This window comes from Convolutriloba macropyga, unplaced genomic scaffold (assembly GCF_964194025.1).
Source record: "Convolutriloba macropyga unplaced genomic scaffold, txConMacr16.3 SCAFFOLD_4348, whole genome shotgun sequence".
NCBI classification, from domain to species: domain Eukaryota; kingdom Metazoa; phylum Xenacoelomorpha; order Acoela; family Convolutidae; genus Convolutriloba; species Convolutriloba macropyga.
In genome coordinates, this window is record NW_027453058.1 from 3,038 (window position 1) to 10,000 (window position 6,963).

Here is a 6,963-nt window from a genome sequence, read left to right on the forward strand (position 1 = left end):
GTTTTATGCAGTATTGAAATACAATACATGAGCATGTTTATGTTTGGAAAGCTTCTCTTTTGAATTTCGTTTTAAAAGAATTTTGATTGCGGCTCCTAGGTGCTTAAAGTGTTTTCCATTTAAAAAGCCGCTCATCTGATGGTCATCTTTTAACTATTTTATCTTTACAGCAGATTTCGAGTTTTTATGAATAGCAAAAGCCAAAAACCTTTTGCTTCATTTGATAAGCAATAACTAAACAATTGATTACGATAACTCAGGTGTGAAAAGTTGGGACATCTAAACAGCCGTCATTTAGTGCTTTTTTAGTGTTGCAAACAAATTTTACGAGATTGCATTTATGTGGAATTATTCTTTTTTCTTACATTTTTAAATTTTCTAAATCTGTTCATTCCCGTCCTTGCCAACTTAGCGGGCATCTAATTTTACGCCCCAAGCTCACATGTTATATTTTCTACATCACAGCGTACTATGTGCAACACAATTTGCAGGGGGGGGCATAAAAATACTGGGGAACCAAAATTTTTTCCACTGTCCGTACGTTTTATTCTACATATGTTTTAACAGAACAAAACACCTTTCCTTCCTTTTATACCCCCCCCGCTGTGAGAATTTAATGTATAACACCCCAGTATCGCAATTGTACCGCCAAATGGAGGTGCTATATATTCAGGGAGGCTATAATGGGGAAAACACTAAAGTGCTTGAGAGGAAACTGACACTTTTTACCCACCCCGATGCCAGAGCTACAGTTTGCCTCCCCCAGTACATTATGCACCCCTGTAATGGTTAAGTGACTCTGCTTGAAGTCACTGAGAACTTCTGGCGGTTATCGAGAACCGCGAAAAGATTCGAGATATTAAGTCAGAATTTCGAAGTGACTTCTGCAGAGTTACTTAACCATGCTTGAAACACGAAACGCACACGCTTTAAAATGACGAAAGTCGACGGAAGTCAACTTCTGGCTAAGTAGCAACTTCTTGCATTTTGACTTCTGGCCCTGCAGACTTTCGGAATTTTAAAATGTGCACGTGAGTGTTTTAAAGTATGTTATGCAACCCCAGTTACAGAGCACGTGTTATTAATAGTACATCATTATGTAAAAATATGGCACGTGCCTTTGGGCGGATGCAAATAATTAATCTGGGGGACACACAAACAATAAAGCTTTCTGTAAACTTTGATCGTATCATTTTATGTTTATGAACTGTTAACCTCATCCAGAATTGCAGAAGTCAAAGATTTGGAAGGTACAATTTCACACAATAATTTGACCTGTTTCCGGGAAATGACTATTCAAATACACTCAGAATACTCATTAAAAATATTAAAAATACAGCTTCGTTGTCTTTTAAAAACCCAAATCCTTAAAAAAATCAACTAAGTTTACTCAGCAGAAATTCTATAAAAATGGTTTGTTATTTCTTCCTGTTCATTTTGTTTTTTCGGTCAAATAAGCATTTCGTTTTGAATTCCCGTCTTTCGCGGGCGATCGTTCGGTTTGATCTTCACATTGTGTACGTCCATGATTTTCAGTCCCCCCCCTCTCCCACCCCCGCATCCATTTTTTAGACTTTATATATCAATCTTTGGTCTGTGACTTGACTGGTTGTGTTTGTGTTTTTGTGTGTGTGTGTGTTTGTGTGTGTGTGTGTGTGTGTGTGTGTGTGTGTGTGTTTGTGTGTGTGTGTGTGTTTGTGTGTGTGTGTGTGTGTTTGTGTAAGTTTGTGTTTGTGTCTGAGTGTGTGTGTGTATTTGTTTGTGTGCGTGCGTGTATGTATGTTTGTATGTTTGAGTGTTTGTTAGTGTGTGTGTTTGTGTATGTTTGTGTGTGTGTGTGTGTGTTTGTGTGTGTTTGAGTGTGTGCGTGTGTGATGGATGTGTGTGTGTGTGTGTTTGTGTGTGTGTATGTGTGTGTTTTTGTGTGTGTGCTTGTGTGGTGGGTGGGTGTGTGTGTGTGTTTGTTAGTGTGTTTTTGTTTGTGTGCGTTTGTGTGTATGTTTTTGTGTCTGCGTGTAAGTATGTCTGTATACTTGTGTGTTTGTGTGTGTTTGTGTTTGTGTGTTGGTGTGCGTTTGTGAGTGTTTGTGTGGTAGTTGGGTGTGTTTTTTTGTGTGTGTAATGTGTCTGTGTGTGTGTTTGGTTTTTTGTCTTTGTGCGTGTGTGTGTTTATGTGTGGTGGGTGGGTGTGTTTGCGTGTGTGTGTTTGTTTGTGTTTGTTTGTGTGTATGAATGTACGTTTGTATGTTTGTGTGTTTGTGTGTGTGTGTGTGTTTGCGTGTGTGTTTGTGTGTGTTTGTGCGTGTGTTTGTGTGTGTGTGTGTGCGTGTGTGTGTTTATTTGTGTTTGCGGGTATGTGTGTGTGGTGGGTACGTGTGTTTCTGTGCGTGCGCTTGTGTGTGTGTGTGGCGGGTGGATATGTTTGTGTCTCTGTGTGTACTGTGCCTGTGTGTTTATAATTGTTTGTGTGTTTGTGTCTGTGTGTGTGTTCGTGTGTGTATTCTTGTGTGTATGTTTGTGTATGTGTGTTTGTGTGTGTGTGTTTGTGTGTGTGTTTGTGGGTGTGCGTGTATGTGTGAGTGGTGAGTGTCTGTGTTTGTGTGTGTGTGCTTGTGCTTGTGTGTGTGTGTTTGTGTGTGTGGGTAATGTGCCTGTTTCTGTGTGTGTTTGTGTCTGTTTAGGTGTGTTTGTGTGTGTGTTTGTATGCGTGTTTGTGTGTTTGTGTAAGTTTCTGTTTGTGTGTGAGTGTGTGTATGTGTTTGTCTGCGTGCGTGTATGTATGTTTATATGTTTGAGTGTTTGTTAGTGTGTGTGTTTGTGTATGTTTGTGTGTGTGTATGTGTGTGTGTGTTTGTGTGTGTTTGAGTGTGTGCGTGTGTGATGGGTGTGTGTGTGTGTTTGTGTGTGTGTGTATGTGTGTGTTTTTGTGTGTGTGCTTGTGTGGTGGGTGGGTGTGTGTGTGTGTGTTTGTTAGTGTGTTTTTGTTTGTGTGCGTTTGTGTGTATGTTTTTGTGTCTGCGTGTAAGTATGTCTGTATACTTGTGTATTTGTGTGTGTGTGTGTCTGTTTGTGTTTGTGTGTGTGTGTGGTTTTTCGTGTATGTGTGTGTGTTTGTGTATGTGTGTTGGTGTGCGTTTGTGAGTGTTTGTGTGGTATTTCGGTGTGTTTTTGTGTGTGTGTGTAATGTGTCTGTGTGTGTGTTTGGTTTTTTGTCTTTGTGCGTGTGTGTGTTTATGTGTGGTGGGTGGGTGTGTGTTGGTGTGTGTGTTTGTTTGTGTGTGTTTGTGTGTGTGAATGTACGATTGTATGTTTGTGTGTTTGTGTGTGTGTGTTTGCGTGTGTGTTTGTGTGTGTTTGTGCGTGTGTTTGTGTGTGTGTGTGTGTGCGTGTGTGTGTTTATTTGTGTTTGCGGGTATGTGTGTGTGGTGGGTACGTGTGTTTCTGTGCGTGCGCTTGTGTGTGTGTGTGGCGGGTGGATATGTTTGTGTCTCTGTGTGTACTGTGCCTGTGTGTTTATAATTGTTTGTGTGTTTGTGTCTGTGTGTGTGTTCGTGTGTGTATTCTTGTGTGTATGTTTGTGTATGTGTGTTTGTGTGTGTGTGTTTGTGTGTGTGTTTGTGGGTGTGCGTGTATGTGTGAGTGGTGAGTGTCTGTGTTTGTGTGTGTGTGCTTGTGCTTGTGTGTGTGTGTTTGTGTGTGTGGGTAATGTGCCTGTTTCTGTGTGTGTTTGTGTCTGTTTAGGTGTGTTTGTGTGTGTGTTTGTATGCGTGTTTGTGTGTTTGTGTAAGTTTCTGTTTGTGTGTGAGTGTGTGTATGTGTTTGTCTGCGTGCGTGTATGTATGTTTATATGTTTGAGTGTTTGTTAGTGTGTGTGTTTGTGTATGTTTGTGTGTGTGTATGTGTGTGTGTGTTTGTGTGTGTTTGAGTGTGTGCGTGTGTGATGGGTGTGTGTGTGTGTTTGTGTGTGTGTGTATGTGTGTGTTTTTGTGTGTGTGCTTGTGTGGTGGGTGGGTGTGTGTGTGTGTGTTTGTTAGTGTGTTTTTGTTTGTGTGCGTTTGTGTGTATGTTTTTGTGTCTGCGTGTAAGTATGTCTGTATACTTGTGTATTTGTGTGTGTGTGTGTCTGTTTGTGTTTGTGTGTGTGTGTGGTTTTTCGTGTATGTGTGTGTGTTTGTGTATGTGTGTTGGTGTGCGTTTGTGAGTGTTTGTGTGGTATTTCGGTGTGTTTTTGTGTGTGTGTGTAATGTGTCTGTGTGTGTGTTTGGTTTTTTGTCTTTGTGCGTGTGTGTGTTTATGTGTGGTGGGTGGGTGTGTGTTGGTGTGTGTGTTTGTTTGTGTGTGTTTGTGTGTGTGAATGTACGATTGTATGTTTGTGTGTTTGTGTGTGTGTGTTTGCGTGTGTGTTTGTGTGTTTTTGTGCGTGTGTTTGTGTGTGTGCGTGTGTGTGCTTATTTGTGTTTGCGTGTATGTGTGTGTGGTGGGTAGGTGTGTTTGTGTGCGTGCGCTTGTGTGTGTGTGTGTGGCGGGTGGATATGTTTGTGTCTCTGTGTGTAATGTGCCTGTGTGTTTATAATTGTTTGTGTGTTTGTGTCTGTGTGTGTGCTCGCGTGTGTATTCTTGTGTGTATATTGTGTATGTGTGTTTGTGTGTGTTTAGGTGTGTTTGTGTGTGTGTTTGTGTGTGTATGTGTTTGTGCGTGTGTGTGTGTGTTATATGTACGTAATTGTGTTTGCGTTTGTGTGCGTGTGTTTGTGTGTGTTAGTGTGTGTTGGTGTGTGTGTTTGTTTGTGTGTGTTTGTGTGTGTGAAGGTACGTTTGTATGTTTGTGTGTTTGTGTGTGTTTGTGTGTTTTTGTGCGTGTGTTTGTGTGTGTGCGTGTGTGTGTTTATTTGTGTTTGCGTGTATGTGTGTGTGGTGGGTAGGTGTGTTTGTGTGCGTGCGCTTGTGTGTGTGTGTGGCGGGTGGATATGTTTGTGTCTCTGTGTGTAATGTGCCTGTGTGTTTATAATTGTTTGTGTGTTTGTGTCTGTGTGTGTGTTCGCGTGTGTATTCTTGTGTGTATGTTTGTGTATGTGTGTTTGTGTGTGTGTGTTTGTGTGTGTGTTTGTGGGTGTGCGTGTATGTGTGAGTGGTGAGTGTCTGTGTTTGTGTGTGTGCTTGTGCTTGTGTGTGTGTTTGTGTGTGTGGGTAATGTGCCTGTTTCTGTGTGTGTTTGTGTGTGTTTAGGTGTGTTTGTGTGTGTGTTTGTGTGTGTATGTGTTTGTGCGTGTGTGTGTGTGTGTTATATGTACGTAATTGTGTTTGCGTTTGTGTGCGTGTGTTTGTGTGTGTTATTGTGTGTTGGTGTGTTTGTTTTTGTGTGTGTGTTTCAGTGGTGGGTGGGTGTGTGTGTGTGTTTATGTGTGTGTGTGTTTGTTAGTGTGTGTTTGTGTGTGTTTGTGTGTATGTTTTTGTGTATGCGTGTATGTATATCTGTATTTTTGTGTGTTTGTGTTTGTGTGTGTTTGTGCGTGTGTGTGTGTTTGTGTGTGTGCGTGTATGTAATTTTGTATGTTTGTGTGTGTGTGTGTGTTTGCGTGTGTGTGTGTGTGTTTGTTTGTGTGAGTGTGTGTGTCTGTGTTCGTGCGTGTGTGTGTGTTGGTGTGTTTTTGTGTAAGTGGTGGGTGGGTGTGTTTGTATGTGTGTAATGTTTCTCTGTGTGTGTGTGTTTTTGTCCTTTTGCGTGTGTGTGTGTTTGGTGGGTGGGTGTTTTTTTGTATATGTGTTTGTGTGTGTGTGATGGGTGGGTAGGGAAGTTTGTGTGTGTGTGATGGGTGTGTAGGGGTTTGTGTGTGTGTGTGTGTTTGTGTGTGTGTTTGTGTGTGTGTTTGCGTGTGTGTGTTTGTGTGTGTTTGTGTGAGTGCGCGTATGTATGTATGTTTGTGTGTTTTTGTGTGTGTTTGTGTGTGTGTGTTTGTGTGTGTGTTTATATATTTCTGCTTGTGTGTGTTTGTTTGCGTCTGTTTGTGTGTGTATGTACGTTTGTATGTTTGTGTGTTAGTGTGTGTGTGTGTTTGCTTGTTTGTGTTTGTGTGTGTCTGTTTGTTTTTGTGTGTGTGTGTTTGTGTGTTAGCGTGTATGTGTGTGTGGCAGGTGGGTTTGTTTGTGTGCGTGTGTGTGTTTTTGTGTGTGTGTGTGTGGTGGGTGGGTGTGTTTGTGTGTGTGTATAATGTGCCTGTGTGTGGGTGTGTTTGTGTGTATGTGTTTGTGTGTGTGTGTGTGTTCGTGTGTGTGTGTGTGTGTTCGTGTGTGTGTGTGTTTTTGTGTGTGCGTGTATGTGTCTGAGGTGATTGTTTGTGTTTGTGTGTGTAATGTGTGTGTGGTTGTGTGTGTGCGTGTTTGTGTGTGTGTTTTGCGTGTGTGTGTGTTTGTTTGTGTGTGTGCGTGGTTGTGTTTTTGTGTGTGTGTGTGTTTGTGCATATGTGTGTGTGTTTGTTTGCGTCTGTTTGTGTGTGTATGTACGTTTGTATGTTTGTGTGTTAGTGTGTGTGTGTGTTTGCTTGTTTGTGTTTGTGTGTGTCTGTTTGTTTTTGTGTGTGTGTGTTTGTGTGTTAGCGTGTATGTGTGTGTGGCAGGTGGGTTTGTTTGTGTGCGTGTGTGTGTTTTTGTGTGTGTGTGTGGTGGGTGGGTGTGTTTGTGTGTGTGTATAATGTGCCTGTGTGTGGGTGTGTTTGTGTGTATGTGTTTGTGTGTGTGTGTGTTCGTGTGTGTGTGTGTGTTCGTGTGTGTGTGTGTTTTTGTGTGTGCGTGTATGTGTCTGAGGTGAGTGTTTGTGTTTGTGTGTGTAATGTGTGTGTGGTTGTGTGTGTGCGTGTTTGTGTGTGTGTTTTGCGTGTGTGTGTGTTCGTTTGTGTGTGTGCGTGGTTGTGTTTTTGTGTGTGTGTGTGTGTGTGTGTGTGTCTGTTTGTGCATATGTGTGTGTGT

The 6,963-nt window shown here is 41.8% G+C and overlaps 1 long non-coding RNA gene across 1 annotated transcript in view; it reads left to right on the forward strand.

Moving 5' to 3' along the window:
- Positions 1-1,256: 1,256 nt before the first annotated feature.
- LOC142358012 (uncharacterized) overlaps positions 1,257-6,963 on the forward strand; it is an 8,739-nt gene continuing 3,032 nt past the window's right edge. Inside the window, exon 1 of the long non-coding RNA XR_012761742.1 lies at positions 1,257-1,413. This is a non-coding gene — a long non-coding RNA (uncharacterized LOC142358012). The remainder of the gene's footprint in view (positions 1,414-6,963) is intronic.